Here is a 22,820-nt window from a genome sequence, read left to right as displayed (position 1 = left end):
GACCAACAGTGCCTACGCACACAGAAACTGCAGCCCAATTGGCAAATTCTAGGGCATTTTCAAATAAATATTATAAACAGACAAACTAGTATAACATGAAAAAAGTTGCAGGGTAAGATTGCAAACAGTACTGAGAAATGCTGCATGGTAAACTGACAGCACAATAACCATATAATCATTATTAAAAGAAAATGCATACTCTAACTGATATACCCAAAACACATCAATCAGATTGAAACAAATGCCTAAATATAAACGTTTACTGATAAAAATTAATAGGCCATAACAGTGTGAATAATAAAGTCAGGAACAAAAGCAGTGCCAGCTATAGTTATATAAGAATTGAGTCATAAAAAAAAAGAAATCAAACTCCCAAGAAAAACACTTAAACAGAATGAAATATATCATATCCTCAGGAAATAGTTTATTTCAGCACGTACCCACATTTTAATGAATAATCTCTACATAGAAAATAGGTAAAAGTAAAACTGAATTCAATCACAAACTAATTTCTCCCCCTTCCCCCAGCACACAAATGCAATGCAAAACAAATGTCTTTTGTAAATTTAAGCACCTAAGTGTGAATATATAGCATTTACCTATTAACCATCAGAACAATCCAATGAAGCATGTCAAATCAACATAGACTAAAAGACATAATAATAATAAAGTTTTTATAAATGGAGTTAATGGAATTGATCTCAGTATAGTATTGGTTTAATGTTTGTCAATTCAAGAGGGCTATTTATATATACGAACAAGGAATTTACTGAAAGTGACTATTAGCATAGCCAGCTCATTCTACCATTGAATCTGGTAATGTTAAGTTTGACATGTACTATGTACTAAGACTACACAACTTCAAGCTTATGTTAGTAGTTTCTGAATACTTCTGTGACCTCAAATTATTTAAATGTAAGAGCTAAAATACACATACACTATTTACAGGAGCACTTTTTATAATCTGCAAATCATTGTTTAAAACATCTGAAAGTCATCAATCCATAAAAGGACCAATTGAAAGTCAATAATCTAAAATGTTTTCAAAAGTATGTCAGGGATTTGAATAATGAAAATATAATTTGGAAGTTGAAGTGGATAGAAAATAAATATGTCATAAAGGAAATATGATTGTAAAGCAATATCTGAATGGTGGGTAGCATAGTTAAATGAATACAAGTAACCATTAACCCATGCAAGCATGGTAAGACATGTAAAATAATGCTGACTTTGTGTGTGTGTCATTTTAATGTCTACTTCCCCATGCTTGTATGGGTTTGATAGAGTTTCTTGAGGCAGATTTTCTATGATCAGATGCCCTTCCTGCCATCACTCCTCACCTGTTTCCAAGCAAGGTAATATTTCCCCCACAGAATATTGGAAACAAAGGACACTGCTTTATTGACAGTGACATTCATTTACAACTATCACACAACATCAAGGGAAAGACACAAACATACACACACATATACATAAATAGATATATAACAAGTTACTTTCATCTACTTTCAACTGAATTCACTTACAAGGCTTTTAGTCAGCCCAGAGCTATAGTAGAAGACATTTGCTCAAGATACCACATAAATTTGCCACTGTTCAAGTGCGTTTTCACAACGAAAGCCTAGCCAAACAATTTTCGACACTCTCTCTTCATTCAGATGACTTGGTGATGACACCCAGTTATCTTGGCCAGAGAATGACAAAGGTGACCATAAAGAATGTGCCTCCAGAGACGCAATGGATAGTATCTGCCATATGCCTCGAAATGGAGGAAGTGAATATATTGGAAATTGCTGTTTTAGAACAGCAAAACTGGGTGGGAAAGAAACTGGAAATTCTTTTCCAAATTGATCAACAATTGATCAATAAAATACCCACCTACATTAAATTATCAGAACACAAGTTGTATGTAGTGATGGAGGGCAGGCGGCCACACTGTTATATATGCAACAGCGAGACACATCTTAAAAACGATTGTACATCTGCTACAAAAAAAACGAGAACAGCAACAACAACCGCCACTACCAAAACCTGGAAAAAAAAACTTTGCTACCTACACCGCCTCCAACACAAAAGACAATAAAAAACACCATCAGAGGAAAGATCCAAACAAGGAGGATAGGCTCAATGCAAATTTGAAAATTTTGGCCAAGGTATTAGCCAAGAGGTTGGTTCTTGTCATCAAGAAACTGGTCGACAAGGCACAAACATGCGCTGTGCCGGGCAGGAGAATCCATGACAACCTCCATCTGATGTGCTACATCATAGACAGGGTAGATGCTGAAAGACTACAAAGTGGTGACAGGAGCAAAAATCAACCAGGAAAAGTCAGTGGGCTTGCGGCTTGGCACCTGGAGAAGCAAGCCCATACCATCCAACAGCACCTCAGTAGTGGGATGCTAGACCGACAGGCTGGTCAAGTTGCTCGGGGTCTGGTTTGGTCCAGACCTCCAAATGGAGAAGAACTGGGACAAGATAATGAGTAGGGTGGTCACTCTCTCTTGGCAATAGGCTGAGAGGAAACTGTCCCTAAAAGGTCGAGCGGAGGTGGCGAACGCGTACATGGCATCCATATCTACTACCGCCTGACCATTGTTCCTTGTCCCGACCCTACTATCACCAAACTGGAATGCATTCTCTTCCGCTTCTTGTGGAAAAGAAACATTCCGATGGTCAGGCAATCCATTTGCTGCCAACACCCACTAAAAGGAGGGCTGGGTATGCCGTGGTTAATGATGCACAGACATGCACTGAGACTGCGACACCTCCGTCTCTGCATCAACGACAGTGGACAGGTGTAGTCGCCATTTATGCAGCGCGCTTTCCCACAGCTCATCTCCATGACCTAACTGCAGTCATGGATTAAAAAGAGACCTAGGAAGGGCGAATGCCACCAGAAGTGCTGCATTGCTCTCAAGCAACTATGCTGTCCTGGGTCAATCTTGAGCAACTGCATTACAACCAAAGCAACAAAACTGTTCTGCACACACTCAGGCAGTGTCCAACCATTTCCAACCTGTTGAACAACTGCTGTTGCATGTGGGACGAGTTGGTCTATCAGCCGAATCTATTGTCAATATTGTCTCACCTCCTTCCTTCAAAAAGGAAGGAAGAGCCATTTTCATCATACTTGTGTATGGTGGACGCGTCTGAAAGGACTAGAGACAAACACTTTCCTCTCTGGTCAACCTCTCATCAACTTGAAAAGGAAGATGAGAGTAGAGAGGGAAGTTTTGTCTAGCGAATGTTTCAATAAAAGATGGGTGAATGTAGCAAGGATGGCACGTGTGAATGACAGAGCTACCTTGAGCATGATCCTATGAACAGGAAAAAAAAACAAAGGAAAAACAGAGTTACCTACTTGTAAATGTACTATTATGTGACATTATTGCCCAAGGTTACCGTGGTATTTTCATAGGTTTTTCTTTCCACGAATGAATTTCCCCACTTTAGGGAACTTTTTGTATTATTTCGACTTCTTGTATATCCCAAACGATTTCAATCCCTTTTGATCATTGTCTCTATTTTTAAATTTTTGTGTTTTTGCACCCCTTTGAAAAAAAAACTCTACATTGTAATTGTCCCCTCTATGTTTATCCCTGTGTGGCCAATAAAGAAAGTTATCTGTCTGTCTGTCCAACTGTTTCTCTCTTTCTATCTACCTATCCATCTCCCCACTTTCCTTTCTCTGTGAATGTTTTCCATATGATTAAGAATATTGTTTTGCAATCACAGGATTCTAGATTGCTTCTTATGCAAGTACCTTCTAGTCTCAGATTAACCAATATTTTGAGAATGGAACTTGTTAGCTAGAACTTTGGATAAGCCTGTAATGTATGTATGTATGTGTCAGAGAGAGAGAGATTGTGCGTGTAACTTTTAATGTCAAAAAGGCAACTTAGTGATTTGCCAGGATTTGATAAAATAATTTCATGGCTGAACCAAAACCAGAATTGATATGATTGAATAAAACTTTTGAAAGGAGTATCCACAGCACTCTCCAAGAGTTTTAGGCTATCACATTTGCCCTATGAGGCCTAACTGCCACTAAAGGCCTCAAATTACATAGGGATGTGATAGATATGAGTCAATTATGGCAGTGAGTTTCTTTTACACCACATACCTCAATTATCTATAGTCATTCCACTGGCCCACTAGAGGTGTTTCCCTTACCTCACTTTTTGTAAAGAATATGCATGTATAATGTATAAGTGTGTTTTGAAACCAAACAACTTTGGAAAGATGATCTTTAACCTGGCCAACAACACCTCCTTCGGTGTATTATAAGCTTGCAAAGAAAATGTCAAAGGAGTGGAAACATGGGGTGTTGGGTGTTTAGAATGAGGTGACTTTTCAAAGAAATAATATAGTTAAACAAGGCACAATACGTAACTTTTAAGCACATTAAAATGAATTATTAGAATACAAGAGGACATTGAGTTATCAGTTGGCAGAAAACATGACTGATGATATTCAAAAGTCCATTATAATTTCATTATATAAGTCCGCAAGGATAGGTGAAGCTCTACAAACTTGAAAGGCAATTCACCTAGAAGGCCACTCCAATGTAAAACCTACGACTTGTTGATCACTGAAGCCATCTAGGCCTTTTGGGCCATTGTAGTCAGATCTCCAAGTCTAAAGGGTGAGATTAGGCTACACAGGCTAACTTTCGCTTTAAAAATATTAAGTACAGGCAGGAAGAAAAGCTCTGAAATGTCAAGTATCTATTTACATAGTTACCTGAAGATATGCTGCTCTTTCTCGTGATCTTTGGACACAAAGAAACTGCCATCATTGTCATATCAGTCATAACTACTTCGTAATTTCTATTAAAAATTAACATAGGTGCAGACACGGCTGTGTGGTAAGAAGCATTCTTCCCAAACACGATTCCAGGTTCAGTCCCACTATGTGATACCTTGGGCAAGTGTCTTCTATTATATATGATACATATGAGTCAATTAATGTAAACAAACCAACACCAGTTGTCAAGCATGGTTGAACCAAACACAAACACATAGATATATACATACATATATATCTACACTCACGGAGTGGTTGGCGTTAGGAAGGGCATCCAGCCGTAGAAACACTGCCAGATCTGACTGGGCCTGATGAAGCCTTCCAGCTTCACAGACACCAGTTGAACCGTCCAACCCATGCTAGCATGGAAAACGGACGCTAAATGATGATGATGATGATGATGATATATATATATATATATATAGACACACAAACACAATGGGCTCCTTTCAGTTTCCATCAACCAAATCCACTTGCAAAGCATTGGTTATCACAGGGCTATAGCAAAAGACACTTGCCCAAGGTGCCACACAGTGGAACTGAACTCAGAACCATGTGGTAGGGAAGTAAACTTCTTAATATATAGCCAGCCATACCTGCACCTCCACTAGTTATATATATTTAAGAAAATTATTAGGAAAGGAAAGAAAAGAAAACAAGCTTGGTCAATGGTTGAAAGAGATGCTTAGTGTTTTCATAAATTTAGTAAGATAAAATGTTATCATAAAACTAGATCAATTGTTGTACACTGGGTGGTGTATAGTAAGCTCATTAAACAAAGACCTTACTTATTTCATAGAATGTTTCATTCAGTAATCTTCAACAAATATAATTTATCAAAACCTGAGCTTTAAAAAAACAGTAAATACTATTTATGAGTATGTATGTGCGTGTTTTTATATGTATGTATATTAGTATATATGTGTGGTGGGGGAGGGGTGTATGCACTTCCTCCCTCATATACAAATACGAGTAAATTAGGTTTAGGCTTTATTATAATAAATACAGGATGTAGCTGAAATGCACTTATCATCTCTCTATATATAAACGGCAGTTTGTCTGTCTGTGTGTCTGTCAGGTTGTACCCTTACCCTGACCACGGCTTTCAACAGATTCTGATGAAACTTGACACACACATAGCCCAATGTCATAATTCAAAACTAACGCAGCGAAAATTTTGAAAAGTTCCCCCAGTTCTGAATAAAAATTGATAAATTCGACATGGGTCGAGAATCTAAGCTTTTTATATGCAACACATTTTCTACAGACTGTCTAGGGGACGCAAATGTAATTTCTTCCTTGTAGGAATTGGTTGGATTGAATTTTCGATAGCTGTTTGATAGTTATTTGGGAGTGAAGAGAAGACATTGCAACCTACACATGCGCCTTCGTTCCCTAGAGGGGAAGGACTAGATTGGGATTAGTCGTTGCCTACTAGGGGCTCTTACATAACCGGTCAACGCCGGGCTATGCTGCTAGTTATTGATAAAAATCTATTTTCATTGCAATTCAAATCTTCCATTGTTGGGGTTTGGACAACTCAGGTAATTAATTGCATCATGTAGAATAAACAAATAATTGATACTTTCTAGTCTCAACACCATCTATTACTTATAAGAAAATATTTATGACCAGAGTGCATATTTGTGTTCACTAGCTTAATTTCTAGTCTTTTCAAAATACTATATAAACTTCTACCTTGGGTTATTCATTGAAAGTTTACAGGATTTTATCATTCCCCTGAGATAAAAATATAGAAATCAAGACAGAACCATTATGTTTTCTTAATAAAGACAGTTCGTAAGAGGTTTCACCCAGGTACCTGTCTAACATATAAATGCTTGGCCTCAGTTGTTGTAGCTGACAGCTGAATGGTTAGTTGTAGGAAGTATTTATTCTTTTACTCTTTTATTTGTTTCAGTCATTTGACTGTGGCCATGCTGGAGCATCACCTTTAGTCAAGCAAACTGACCCCAGGACTTATTTTTTATAAGCCTAGTACTTATTCTATCAGTCTCTTTTGCCGAACCGCTATGTCACGGAGACGTAAACACACCAGCATCGGTTGTCAAGTGATTATGGGGGGAGGGGGTACAAACACAGACATACAAACATATACACACGCACATATATATACATATATATGACAGGCTTCTTTTAGTTTCTGTCTACCAAATCCACTCACAAGGCTTTGGTCAGCCTGAGGCTATAGTAGAAGACACTAGCCCAAGGTGCCACGCAGTGGGACTGAACCTGGAATCATGTGGTTCATAAGCAAGCTACTTACCATACAGCCACTCCTATGCCTATATATATATATATATAGATATACATATTTGGTTGGATAAACAATATGTTCCAACTGTATAAAAATATTTAAATTTACAGAAGCCATCTGAATCATAGTAGCATAGAAACAGAAAAATAATTCTCTAACAGGAGAAAAATAACTTAACTAACTACATGCATACACTCATAGAAAGAAATATATATATATATATATATATATATTCTCATGTGTGTTAGTGTGTGTGTGCGATGATGATATATACATATATATAATGGACTCACCCAATGAAGATGACATATGAGTATTCAGCAAGAGGACAGAAACAAATGATCCAATCAAATAGACAATCAACAACACACTCACATTACTATTACTACCATTCACCTATGTTTATAGTTCATTCACTTTACTTGGTGACTCCCCACATGAGTCCTCAAGTCCCCAAAAGCAATATGGATATGAGCATGAGCGTGACTTTTTAAACCAGCATGTGGCCTAGCTGAGAAATCACAATGTGAACAATGGTGATTTGCATGTGTGCAAAGGCACATGGCCTAGTGGTTTGGATGTTGCCCACACAACCATAAGGTCATGATGTCAACTGCTGAACCTGGCAGTGCATTTTATCCTTGAACACGGAATTTATTTCTCACTGTCTATTCTAGTTTGCTCAGTTATGAATGAGTACCAGCCTATTTCTAGTGCAGAATTTTCTTCCTTCAGCTGTCAAATCCTGGATATTCTGCTGGGTCAAGGATGGGAGTGCCAAGAGAATATCAAGGTCTGTTTGCAACTACATAGGTACCTAAAATTATTAGTGAAAGTACGATACAAGCCATCAGGTCATATTCACATGTATGTGTGTGTGTGTGTGTGTGTGTGTGTGTTTGTGTATACATATACAGGCAAATCAAAAATAAAAACAAACACAATTGAAGTCAAAAGGATGTACATAGTGAATGCATTAGTTTGAGACTCAGTTTAAGATGGAAAAAAAGAGTGAGTGTGACATTTCAAGCATGGTTCTTTGTCTATAAGAAGATAGGTCTGGAGAGAAGGAAAAGAACAGTCCAAGAAAAACACATCGTTACATGGCTGTGTGGTAAGAAGATTGCTTCCCAACCACATGGTTTCTGGTTCAGTCCCACTGCATGGCACCATGAGTAAATTTTTTCTACTATAGCCTCAGGCCAACCAAAGCTTTGTGAGTAGATCTGGTAGACAGAAACTGAAAGAAGACTGTCATATATATATATATATATATTATATATATATATATGTATATATATTTGTGTGTGTGTGTGTGTGTGTGTTTGTGTTTGTCCCCCCACCATTGCTTGACAACCAATGTTGGTATGTTTATGTCCCCGTAACTCAGCAGTTCAGCAAAAAAGAGTGATAGAATAAGTAGGTTTACAAAGAATAAGTCCTGAGGTTAATTTCTTCAGCTAAAACCCTTTAAAGTAGTGCTCTAGCATGGCCACAGTGAAATGACTGAAATGTGTAGAAGAATAAAAGCATATACCTTTTAGGTTTACGGAACAGTAAAAAAGAGAATATACAAGGGGAGTCACTTATTATGGCCACAGATAATGTTACCTCTGATTATAATATTGTTATCAGAATTCATGAGTTCCAAACATGCTCAGGAAATTGCTTGGATATTATTCTGTCTTCTGTTTAATGTTAACAGCTGGTTATTATGTATATGGTTCTGTGACAAAAGTATCAATATATTTGCTACTTTTTATTCATGTTTTTACTATTTCTTTCATAAATTACTGCAGTCTTTAACTAGCATCCTTTAAAATGGTCACAAATAAAAATGCAAAGTACGTTGTAAAACATAGTATCCTTAGTGGATCTTGGGTTACCTAAACTCTAAAATGAAACTGAAACAAATTTCTTTATACTGATTCATACAAATTGATTTCTATATTTAAAAAAAAAAAATTTTATGTTTTACATAAATGAACAATAATCAGACATTAGTCAAGGACTAGTAACCTGAGTAGTAGCAGTTTGCAGTGAATGTATGTACCAAGCAGTTGCCCATCATCATCCTCATAATTTAATTCATTTGTATCTTTAAATTCATTTATTTGTCAGCTTTTGTGCAATCATAAATATTCTCAATTATGTGAACAAAACAAAGATAAAAAAAAAATTTCTCATTCAAGAAGTTTAGATGTATTTGAGACATTTACACTATTGATATGCATTAACTACAAAATGAAACAGAAAATTTACAATTTCCTGTATATCTAACCTTTAAAAATAAGAGACAAACCAAGAATTCTCTCAACTGGTGACAAAAAGGGTAAAGAAGTATGTGTGCATTGATGCAGTCATTTGATAGTGAAATTGAAAAAAAACAACTTTTCCTTACTGCTTCAAAGTTGCAGTAAAATGTATCTGCCTCAAAACTTAAGCAACATTCCAACATCTATAGAAAATATTCTATAAAGATCATATAGTATTTCCAGTAAGAGTATATGGCTTAAAAATCTAAACAAAGAAAATAACAGGAGAGAAAAATCATTAAAGATCAATAGTGCAACTTATGTAAAGATTTCGTTTCAGAAGTTTTCAAACTTTCATTGTGTCTTTTATGCAACAGATACAGAAGATATAACAAGAAATACATATCATGTGTGTGTGAGTGTAAGTGTGTATGTGTGTATATATATATATATATATATATATATATATATAATATATATATATATATATATATATATACTTTACATGTGTGTGTAAATATATGAAATAAATATATATATAAAATAAGAAGAAAAATAGCCAGAGTATTGAAAAGGTAATACTGAACAAACAGCAGATGTAAAATCATCTTATTCCTTTCTTAAACCAAGTATACAACTACAGATTTTGCTTTCATTTTTTTTTCTTTTAGGAGAAATAAATTCATTTATTGAATTAATGACATCCATGCCTTTTTCAGTGGCATGAATGATACATGTAGAAAGTGAAACCAGACTGAGTTCTTGGCAAATTGATACTAACATCCACATCAAAAATTAGGAAAAATTTAAACTACAATAACAAAGTATTTATGTTAATAGGTGCAAGCATAGCTGTGTGGTAAGAAGCTTGCTTCCCAAACACATGGTTCTAGGTTCAGTCCCACTGTGTGACACCTTGGGCAAGTGTCTTCTAGCCTTGGGCTGACCAAGGTCTCATGAGCAGATGTGGTAGATGGAAACAGAAAGAAGCCTATTGTGTTTATATATATATATATTTGTATGTTTGTGTTTGTCTGCCACCACTGCTCTGTTGACAACCAGTGTTTATGTTCCCGTAACTTAGTGGTTCGGCAAAAGAGTCTTATAGAATAAGCACCAGGTTTTTAAAAAAATGGAGTTGATTCATCCAACTAAAAAAAATTCAAGGTAGTGCCCCAGCATAGCCAACATGTAAAAGATAATTGTAAAGATGAGACCAGCAGGATTTTTTCCTAAAAGCACCTTAAATATCATCCAATTGGTATGTGTGTGTGTGAGTGTGTATTTACATATGTACATATTGATTCCAAAATCAACTGTATTGTTCAATAATGTATTAAATGCCTTACCTTTATATCTGTAGAAGCTAATACAATTGTTTGGGAAACTCACAATAGCTTTCAATGAAACCGTTTGAAAATTTTGAAAACTTAGCATTCCTTAGAAAATACTATAAAATATTTATCTTCAATGTATGCAAAAGGCAGATAGATTTTAAATCATGTAACCACATTCAAAATCTTACGTATGATAGATCCAAGCAAGATAAAACTTTTATCTTTAATTCTAATAAAACAAAAAAGCAAATACAAGCAAAAAATTAGTACATAAATAAATAATAATAACAAAAGAAGATATTTCTAAATGAAAATATCTTTTAGTAATGATAATTGTTTGAACTGTTACCTTTATTTGAACTTTAATCATAATACTTTAATACTACAAAATATCAATGTTCAATAATAACTGTTAATAACATAAATAATATATTCATAAAAAGATACAAAAGCTTAAGGATATTTAGTAAAAGCTAAATATCACTCATGTATTGTATCAATTACAGCAAAAAAGTCTAGATCAATAAAACTGTTAGAAAATGATATGGCGGTTTGAAAAATTTAGCATATAAGCAAGATGTATGTTTTTCCTCCCTGTCTATCAATTAGCAGATAGTGTCACAGTTTGATATAATTTTTCCTTGTGTTCATGGCATTTAAAAACTAAAGTATCTCTCCAATTTAGATAACATGATAGCCTGTATAAAGTTTAGTCAATATCACGATTAACATTTAGCCACAGCAAGCTAACAAGTGTAAAGGAACTCCTTCAGTCTTCTATATTAACAACTCATGTCTATTTCTTAATAAAAAGGACTAATTGGGAATTAAGCTGACTTAACCCTTTAGTTACTGTATTTATTTTGAAATGCTGTGTGTTTCTTTCAATTACTTTAAATATAACAAAGAATTTAGTAAAATAGCATAGTTATCATTCAACTAGTGTTAAGAACATAAACTGTGACTAAGGTTTGGTGGAAGATTTTAATTCAAAACTTATGAAAACAAGACATTTGTACTCAGTACCAGAGCTGGTTTCAGCCGGGTTGGGAACTAAAAGGTTAACATGAACAAAGGTGAGGCTGTGTTGTAAGAAGCTTGCTTCCCAACTACATGGTTCTAGGCTCAGTCTCACTGCATGATACCTTGGGCAAGTGTCTTCTACTATAACCTCACGCTGACCAAAGCCTTGTGAGAGGATCTGGTAGACAGAAACTGAAAGAAGCTTGACATTTATATATATATATATCTTTGTGTCTTTATTTGTCCCCCCCATCACCACTTGACTACTAGTGTTAGTGTATTTATGTCCCCATAACTTAGTAGTTCAGCAAAAGAGACCGATAGAATAAGTAGTAGGCTTAAAAAAAAAGTCCTGGGGTCAATTTGTTTGAATAAAATCCACCAAGACGGTGCCCCAGCATGACCACAGTGAAATGAATGAAATAGAAGATAAAAGAAGAAAGGAGAGGACAGGATAGGCACTGGCTACCTATTGATTAGGAATGTGAGCATAAGTGCCTTTTACATTCTAGGATTGGGGGTTTTCAAGGGCCAATGTTTATATGACTCAAGGTTCATTGTGTTAAGTGACTGGGTGATAAATATAACTTGTAACAAGAGACCAACCTGCAGTAGCTAACATTTCCAAATGATATGGTACCTAATACAATGAAGAGTAAAGTAAACATTCAGAAACAACAAACCCCTCTTTTACTCTTTTACTTGTTTCAGTCATTTGACTGCAGCCATGCTGGAGCACCGCCTTTAGTTGAGCAAATCGACCCCGGGACTTATTCTTTGTAAGGCCAGTACTTATTCTATCGGTTCTTTTGCCGAACCACTAAGTGACGGGGACGTAAACACACCAGCATCGGTTGTCAAGCAATGCTAAGGGGACAAACACAAACACACACACATACATATATATATATATATATATACGACAGGCTTCTTTCAGTTTCCGTCTTCCAAATCCATTCACAAGGCATTGGTCGGCCCGGGGCTATAGCAGATGACACTTACCCAAGATGCCACGCAGTGGGACTGAACCCGGAACCATGTGGTAAATTTGAAGTAAATTTGAACTCACAAGTATTCTAGACTGCACCAAGTCTTGATTGATTGGCTAAGAAACATTCAGTAGCCTATTTCAATCATCAGCTCACAAAAGAGTGGTTTCCTTTTTCAGCTTCTGCTTCAACTACTGCAGTGGCTTCTGCACATTCAGCTATATCATTACCACTTGTTTAGTGTTGCTGATTCAACACTGACAATGTTTCTTTCATTTTCTCCCCACCCACTCTTTATGTTTGTGAGCATCTACATATATTTGTATGTATATGTAATGTCTTTCCCTCCCTCCCTCCTTCTTCTCTCTCTCTCTCTCTCTCACTCTCCTTCTCTCTTTCCTTCCCTCCCTCCCTCTGACTGTGTATACTTGCTTGTGTGTTTAACTCCAGTGCCAAAACATACTACCACCAAATTAGGTTGAATGTCCAGTTAGCTATGCCAAATCTTCAGCACCCAATCATCTTATTCCACTTCCAAATCAACTAACCAAATATCTTTTCCACTCAAGCTCACTAGTCACATACATCTCTCCTTATATCATTCTTCCTCTGCTTTACCTCCTAGATCCCACACTAAACCTATATACCCAATTGTTACTCTACAGAACTGCTCTCACTGAAATTCTGTCATTATTACTATTTTTCTTCCTCAGCTTGTACATGTCCAAACTGAATATCAACCATATCAAGCTCACCAGTCTGAGATGGCTTATCACTACCCCCAACTTGCTTGTCTAACTTACAAAATAAAATTAAAATAAGTACCCAGAACTGATAACCAGCTAGGTTAACCACTCACAAACTTAACCAAAACTGATATTCTGCTGAGACAATGGACCTTCCATTGATTTCAGGATACAGCATTCCATTGTTCAAATGCACCCTTAATGCAATTCTCAAGCTAAATTACTGTGATGCACTATGGAACAAGGCTGGACCTTTGAATTATAGGTGCAATCCATCAGATAAGTTTCTACCATTTTTGTCAATTCAATTTCACTGACAAGTCACCTTCCAAAATGTGAAGACACTTTCCAAGACTTCACTAACATATTAAATGCAATAATTAATTCAGTTAATTGGACGATAATATTATATCATCTATGGTGTTTACAACAAATTTAACCTTTTGCCTGTCCACAAGATTATTTCCCTGAAGCCCATACATCATATATGATACACAATTCCAATTTTTTTTTCAACCTCCAGAGTAACTTGGAACTTATGAAATGAAAGCGTTATGTTACTCAGAACATATGAAACAAGGGCTAATTAAAAGTCTGAAAACAAGAATGGGTATTAAAGATAAACTTTTGAAATGCTTTGCACAAGTAAAGGTTAAATATCCAAAGTTTGAGATGCTGGCAAGAATAGCTCAAGGTGCTAATACCTCAATGACAGAATGTGAAAGCAGGTCTATGTTCAATTAACCTGCTAGGAATAGCAATGAAATTTACAACCAAACCCTGCCATCTTTAAAAAAAATATGATGGTTACAACTGGAACATCTTCAGTTAGTGCTAGCTTGAGCTAAACAACATCCAGAAACTTACTGTTGTGTACAAAGAGGTATCTTATGAGTCTGGAATCCTCAAAATTCAAATTTATAAATATTTGAAATGTGTGTGTCTGTGTTGTATTTTTTATTTCTGATTTTGTTGTCATTTTGTCTGATTTTATTAAATGCGATCGATATATCAAATATTTGCAACAAACTTTCAGAAATTTTCAATTTAAATGAAATTATTTTCAAATATTTATCAAACAAGAAGCACAAATTTTTATATGTACCAAAGTTAAATATCAAATTTAATATTAATGTCTAACACTGGCACAATGATTCCACATCTCTGAAGGAAGGATGGGTTTAGTTGATTAAAATAATTCCAATACATTGCTGGAACTTATTTTACTGGCCCCAGAAGAACAAAAGATTAATCTTGATCGGATTTGAACTCAGAACATATAGGCAACATTATAGGCAACTTATAGCCTTTTAAGGCCATTTTTATACTAGAGCAGCATTAGGCCTGTAGGCCTCATGACAGTCTTTTCCATTTTACCCTATACTCAATATCAGTTTCAAATTTCAGCACAAAGCCAGCAATTTCGAGAGAGGGGATAAATCAATTATATCAACCCAGTACTCAAATGGTATTTATTTTATCCACCCTGAAAGGATGAAAGGCAAAATCAATCATGGTGGAATTTGAACTCAGAACATAAAAACAGACAAAATGCTGATAAGCATTTTGACTGCCGTGCTAATGATTCTACCGGCTCACCATCAATCTCTTTGCCTTCATCTTCACCTTTAGCCATATCTTTCTCAGTCTTTCTCTATATCCTTCCACATCATTTCCATCATTTCTTCTTGCCCAGTCATTTTGATCCTGCCTCAGCACATAAACCAGCCAGGCCTTCCCATTCCACATCTCTTCATAACATCCATCACTGGCTGTATTCTCATCATTCTCTGCATTCATTTATTCTCTCTCTCTCTCCCTCTCCCTCTCACAGCAATACTCCACCACTCAGCCAACCAGACCATTCTAGTTTCCATTCTTCCCTGTCTTCTCCACTGCTCATTACTTATTATCTATATTTCCCTGTCATAAATTATCACACTTCTCACACATGTAGCACTAAGAATATTCTGACATGAAATTTTGTCAAGCATTCTAATATTTTTGCTATCCACCACTATTAAAAGAGATTATTCAAAATGCCACATGGTGAAATTGAACCCCACACTTCTTGACTGCAAAGCAAGCTTCTCAATTATTTGGTTATCCTGAATCCATTTTAGTGACCTTAGGGTGATGCAAGACAAGTCGGTTCCAATCCAATTTGAACTTTGAACTATAGAATACTCAAAAAATATATAAAAGCTTTGGATCTCTCTTTCATATCATAACTAACCTTCAATATTAAGTGGGGGTGGGAAGTGGGTCTCACTTCCTACTACTATCCAAAGTTACACTTAGGCTTTTACTAAATCCTTTATTCCATGAACAACAGTCCTTTGGAACTAACCTTCCTGTGCATGTCTTTCCTATGGATAATCAAACAAACTAAACTACAAACACATCACCTCACTTGTTTGAAAAGGTTATGAGTTCTTTTCCTCAAATTAAATCGTAAATAATAAAAGGTCACATGTGCAGAATCTGCTGCAGACTTTTTCTGGGTTTTTATTGTTGCTTTTTTTTATTCTACATTGCCTCACCTAGCTGTTGTGACTATGTACTAAATCAATTTTGGAATGTTACCTGCTTAAAGATGTGTCATAAATGTGTTTCCTATCAAGAAGGAATATTTTTATCCACTTGATGTCAAACCAAAGTTGAACAGCAAGCTTAAACATGATGAAACCAGAGCTAAGAAGCAGACCTTAACACCATGTAACCAAAGCTAAACCCCCCAAAACTAAAGCTACGGTTCATATCTTAATACTATAATACTATGAACCAATAAGGGAATCTCCACATAGTAACTCAACCTGCAAGAAATAGCAGCCAAATCTTCTTAAAATCACATCATACTACATTAAAGAAAATAGATGCATTAGATAAAATGATCCTAGGTTGTCGGTATATACAAAAAAGATGCGATGGACAGTTCAAAGATCTGCTAAAACTTGATCTGGGGTTAAACGACAACCACAACGTTATAGTTAAGTACCAACATCAACCCATAATACCATAATACTGACTAATGATTCAAGACAGAACACACAATAGATTCTTCATGCTTCCTGTGGTTCCATTGAAGCTCACAAAATATACTTAATTAGAGAAGAAATACTCCCCATAATGTCTATTGACTGTGAGAATTAAGTATGTTTGTGATACCTTTTTGACAGAGAGATATAGTAATGATAAGATATGATTAATCAATGATCTTTTCTTCTGTAGTCCAACATCGATCAGTTTTTTTCATTTGCAACTGTGAATATAAGAATTTTTGCTATTAACGGGCAAATCATAAACGATTGGGTCTTTTGATTCACTTCTGCCATAGTCAAGGTATGAATTGAGAAACATTTATCAAAAATGCTTGGCAATTTTTTTAGATGGCAGGGGGTGGATTTTGCATCTACAAAATGTTATATATGATGTTTTCCTAAATTTTATTAACTTCTGTTCATCATTTAACACTTTTGTTCCTATATTTCTTTTGAAATACACTGTTTTTGCCTCAATTAATTTTTAGAAAATAAAGACTTTAAAATAACTTTGTCATTATCAAGCTGGTGTTTGAAACATAAATTAACATGAAATGTTGATGGAAGATTTTAAATTAGATCACCTTAAAATGGAGCTTGTATGATAGAACCAACAACAGTTTCAAAAGGATTAATCATAGAACCAGTTTGTTGTCCCATGTTTTAAGATTCTATCTAGTCATAGTTCCAACACTCCCAGTTTCATACTATACCATTGTGAAGTTTCCCAACAACTCGACTTTTTGTGGTATCAATAAACACAAATGCTTCTACATTTTTTTTTCACTTTTACCTTAGTAATATCTACAGGACTTTCTGATATGCATGATGGTGTTGCTATAAAAGCTTCATACATTACTTCATTTAATATGCATTACTCAATGTTAGTGCAGGTTGAATGAGGAGTTATTTTAGACAATATGCCTTCCTTGTTTCGAAATCTCATCCATTTTTCAAGTAAGGGATGTTTTATTCCTCTGGTCTTTGAAAGTACAGAGTGACTGGCCATAATGTAACAAGAATATAAACATCATATCATCTTTCTACTCAGATAGTGACAAAGCCATAGAATGTCAACATAAGTGCACATATGCACACACACACATAATGGGCTTCAGTACAGTTTCTGTCCACTAATTCCACTCACAAAGCATTGGTCATCCTAGAGCAATAGTAGAAGACATGTATCCAAGATGTTGTATAGTGAGATCGAAAAAGAAACCACACAGCTGAAATTGAAAAATGAACTTCTTAACCACATATCCAATATCCTCTAAAAAATAAACTGGTGGCAACTTAATAGGTTAGGCAAGCACAACCCAGGACGGGTAACATCACTCCTAACAGCTTATGGCTAGATAAATGGTCTGCAATAGTTATACATCACCTAGGAACTGTCTAATCATTTACTGAATTTTCAAACAGAGGTACCTTTCTAATTTAAAAAAAAAAAACATTTGAATTTTGGAAGGTTTTGGATTTCAGAATTTTGATTTAAGGATTATGCACATCTTATAAGATCTGTTAATTCTCCACCTAGGACTAATGAAGTACAAAAAGCATTTTGGGAGGATTTATGCTAAAATATGAAAATGACACTGTGAGTGTAAGGCTTTGGCTATCTAAACTGACCATACTGTGAAAGGTAGTACAGTCAATTATATCTACTTTGTTACTTTATTAGTAATTATTTTACTGAACAAAATGCCAAGCTGAATTCAGCAGGATTGGAACTCAGAATGTAAAGCAATATAGCTAAATACTGCAGCACATTTTGTTTGATACCCTAAAAATTCTGACAAACATCACCCTTACAAGTATATTAAAATTACCATAACTTAACATTGTATCTTTTAAAACAAAATGATATCTAAACATACTTTTGTGCATATGTGAATATATATTATTGGATGACAAAAGAACAGGAATTATTGTAATCAACTGCATTAGTTTACAGCTTTTTCAGCTGTAAGAGCCATTAATGGCTCCAACTCAGCTTTGAGTACACTGCTTCTTATAGCAGAAACAGCTGTAAGCTAATCAAATTGATTACACAATTCCAGCTCCCTTGTCATTCATTAATTTACATTACATTCTCTACTCACCTAAAGTTTTATTCTAAAGCATATGTATAAGTTCTAAAAACTGGTTATTAGTAATGCTACATGTATATATATATATATATATATATATATATATATATATATATACACACACACATATATATATATATATATTTAGATGACAGATAGATATAGATATATTAGAAGTCAAAAAGCTTGTTAGAAATATTTTTAAAAACAAACATGCTGTTGCATAAAATAGCAGTGAGATAAATTTTGAAGGCTTATGATATGATAGTATTAAATAATCCTCTACATTCAAGATACCAAGGAAACTACAGCCATATTTTTCAAAATATTTCTTTCAAAAAATATTATTTCATCTAATATGCACATCATAGATATCATCTTCAATGAATGTGCCAAGAAATAGTCATACTGTCAAAATATTGCATTCAAAATATTTCATCTAAAAGTACATCAGTTTTTAATATGAAACACAACATGGAGATTCTGCCATGTACATATAAATAATTCAAGTATGAATATTGTATTTTACTTCATTTTCTCACTATATTATATCTCTATCTTGTAATATTTTCCCTGGTGTCTTTTGTGGCAAAGAAACAAAAACTATAAAGAAAAAAAAAGAAGAGAATTGATTTCTACTGCTATCATTAAATCAACACTTTTATGAGGCTGTTACTTATTTATCAACATTGAAAAGATGAAAGCACTTAAGAAATCTAACTAAAATATCACAAGGAAATTTCTTCAACACTCTTCCTATTCTGCCTTTCACTGTCCCAATAGAGATAAAATCATTAGTTTCTAACACTGAAACCTAATCAGTGTAAAAAAGATATTTTAATAATACTAATTTCTGCTTTTATTATACATAAGGCCAAAGTAAGTTGTGAAGAAGCATAATTGCTTAAATTAATTTTATTTTCCCTTACTCAAAAGCATCTCAAGCAAAACATAGGCCACTTCTATACAAAAAGTTTTGGGAAAATGATGAGTGGTATTAATACTAAAACTTCTCTCTATATACACATGCATATTTAAAATACTAAAAGTAACTGACAAAAGATTTTAATGAAATATGATAAAATGGTGATAAAACTGATTAATAAAATATAGTAACTGAGATGGCAATAAAGGAGTAAATAAAATGAAATGGTAATTAAAGAAATAAAGCAAACATTATGATGAAGGAAACTGCCAATATTAACACTGAATTTGAAGAGATTAAAAACATATTCTGCTGGAAAACAATAGACAGAGGGTTTATATTACAATTGAGCCATTCTAAGGTAACATGCTTTTTGTATGAAACTTGTAGCAGGTACAGAAATGAATAACTATCAAAATAGAAAGAAGTTCAAGAATTTCATGATAGTGCTAGAAATATTCTAGGCTGGTCATGGAAGCAGTAAATATACTAAGTCATTTGTTTCTCCATTACGTTATACCAGTTAGGCCTCTGGAAAGATCTGCTGCTAAATCTAAGTACTTAATATTCTCAGAGGTGAGATTGTAAAGTGTCAAATCATTGGCAATATGTCAATAAAGGATGTTATTCTTTTGTCAGGTAAATCATTGATAAACAGCAGGAAGAGTGTGGTTCTTAAAACAAATTGATATAAATATCAGACTGACTAGTGACAGCAACTTTCAAACTTCTTCCCATGAGGAAGGATTTAATGGCAAAAAAAGAGTCTACAAAATATGCTATGCCTCTATGCCTATACCTTCTTAAATACTTTGAAAATAACATGAGCATCATCTAAGATGATGACAACAAGTATATCAGCAATGACATGGAAAACCAAGGAAATAAACTTCATTTAAGTGATTAATAACATGCTTATTACTGATAGATTCAAGCAGATTGGTTTTGATGCTCAATAGGCTTATTGGCCTATACTAAGATGAAGAGGAATGGTGATCAAGGTTCATAAGAAGTGGGTAAATTACAGACTTCTTATATGAGCTACAAAAGCACTTTTTGAGACATGGCTGTATGGTAAGAATTTTGCTTCCCAACCACATGATTGTGGGTTCAGTCCCACTGCGTGGCACCTTGGGCAAATGTCTTTTACTATAGCCCCGGGCTAATCAAAGCCTTGTGAGTGAGTTTGGTAGACAGAAACTGAAAAGAAGTCCATTGTATAACTGGTGTTGATGTACTTATGTCCCCATAACTTAGCCAAAGAGCCCGATGGAATAAGAATCAGGCTTAAAAAAAAATTCCTGGGGTTGATTTGTTTGAATAGCCAGTAAGATACATGATTATGTATCTTACTGGCTATTCCCCAAAATTCACATGAACCAAGCTTCTTCTTGCTCAATCCTCATTTGAACATCTTCAATAAAGCAAGTCTTGGCATTCTTTAACACTCTTTGGCATTAGTCACAGCTATTGTGAAAAGCTGCAAAATTTGTACCACATCCATTTTGGTGGTATAGATGACAATAATGGTTATGATGAGCTAATATTATATTCAAGAATAAATCAAGACTGAGCGTTAAGATTTTGTTGATTTTTTTTTATTTTTATGTGGGACAAATGTTGATTCTAGGATTTCATCAACAATCAGATATTTAACGATTCAATTTCTGATATCCTAGGTCTGAACATACCAGATTCAGGAATTAGAAAAGAATGGCAACCTTCTCAATCTACCTACATTAATGACATTTATTTCACCTATACTGAAAGAATGAAACACTTAAGTTGTTGACTGCTAATTCTGCTAAATGACTGTAAAACGAACTAATGAAAGAGCTTCTACATGTTTGATCGATCGACCTTCCAGAAATAGCAGCCAAATTTCCCTCAACATCTAACATCTTAAAAAGAGCACTCTAGATAATGTAGTGTTTGATGCAATGTCTGAGAAAAAAAGACGGTGTCAAGGATGGAATGGCTTTGATTGTAACACATCTGTTTTATCGAAACTGACCTTATGGAGCAATTTGCTAAAAAAAAATGTAAGCAAAAAAGTAGAAGGTGGCGATAAAGTTGTGGAAAGTAAAAAAGATTAAAAGGGAAAGAAAAATAGTTTCTTATTGATAGACCTCGGATTTAGCGCATCAGAGAACTGAAATCATGGTAGGGTTCATGCTTTTAATGACTAATAATATTTAAGTAGATTCAAGTTATAGATATAAAAATAAATGAAAACAAGGGAAATTAAACTTCTCCCAGATCCAATTCTAAGTAATTAATTGACTTAGGTGATTAATTTTTCTTTTAAATTACGAAGGTAATAACAAGCTGATGATAATGATTTTATGCAACAGGAAATTTGATTAAGAAAGAATGACAGTTATAAAATTAAGTCTGATTAAGAAAGAATGACAGCTATAAATGAAAACTGAATAAACATTTTTGCACAGCAACAAGCCAACGAACCGTCTATTAGAAATACCAGCTAAATAGCTATCAAATTACGTTCTGAATTTTTTTAAAAAGGAGCACATTACACAATATGATCTTTGGCATATAACATTTGAAAAATGAAGGGGATGATCAAGTCTAGTAGGTCTTTTGTGATGCGACTGACTTGGGGATTTAACAACAGAGCCAACATATGTACACAAAATCAGACACGCTCACAATAAACACATGCATAGTTTCTTCAACAACAATAAACACGAATTATGGAGGGCATTAAGATACGGCTAGAATATATCAAATGAGTAGGTAGGTATGGTTAAAGCAGGTTACATCAGAAAAGAAAACTGCAAACTTAAATGGTAAGAATGCAAACTGAGACCCGCTTGTGTTATATGACGATGATCGCGGTGGTTGGTATTCGCCTCAGTTTTAGCAAGAACTAATATGCACTAAAGAAGGTCTGACCATAATCTACTAACTAGTCCAGTCCCGTGTATAAAGCAGATATCCTCCACAGAAATTAAAACATGACAAGGAGTTTGTTGTCGCAGTTTTGCCTCTGGTCAGCCCTGATCCAATATGTGTATGTGTGTGTTGTATATAACTACTGGTGGCTTATGTTTGTTTTATTCGAAGATGGTTTTGCTTCCTCAATCTAGCAGGTTGGCCTAGTTAGTGACTGCAATTATGGGGTTTGTGCAACTATATGGGCACACCCGTATATGTTGTCAACTACATAATTTCGAATTACGCTTTAACAAGTTTTTTTTTTCTTTTTTACATAAGTAAAAAAAATGGGTAGGTTCATGACATACACACATTTCAAAAAGAAGCTATAACTATTTGCAAAGAAACCAATTTCAGTTGATAGTCAAA

At 34.7% G+C, this 22,820-nt stretch overlaps 2 protein-coding genes across 7 annotated transcripts in view; one reads left to right on the top strand and one right to left on the bottom strand.

Moving 5' to 3' along the window:
* Window positions 1-22,820, top strand: part of LOC115211016 (potassium channel subfamily T member 2-like) — a 752,122-nt gene that overhangs the window by 297,697 nt on the left and 431,605 nt on the right. The window lies entirely within an intron of this gene.
* LOC115211004 (glycosaminoglycan xylosylkinase-like) overlaps window positions 1-22,820 on the bottom strand; it is a 411,994-nt gene that overhangs the window by 384,578 nt on the left and 4,596 nt on the right. Inside the window, exon 2 of one of the 5 annotated variants that reach the window (XM_036501514.1) lies at window positions 15,843-15,846. The exons of 2 other annotated variants lie outside the window; for them this stretch is intronic. The gene's annotated coding sequence lies outside the window, so the exon portion shown is untranslated. Of the gene's footprint in view, window positions 1-10,688; window positions 10,833-11,025; window positions 11,045-15,842; window positions 15,847-22,820 lie in introns of those variants that run through there. 2 more of the 5 variants (XM_036501518.1, XM_029779854.2) reach the window with 2 other exon arrangements.

The sequence above is a fragment of the Octopus sinensis genome, linkage group LG1 (assembly GCF_006345805.1).
Source record: "Octopus sinensis linkage group LG1, ASM634580v1, whole genome shotgun sequence".
NCBI lineage: Eukaryota > Metazoa > Mollusca > Cephalopoda > Octopoda > Octopodidae > Octopus > Octopus sinensis.
This window is presented reverse-complemented; position numbering and strand designations above follow the sequence as displayed.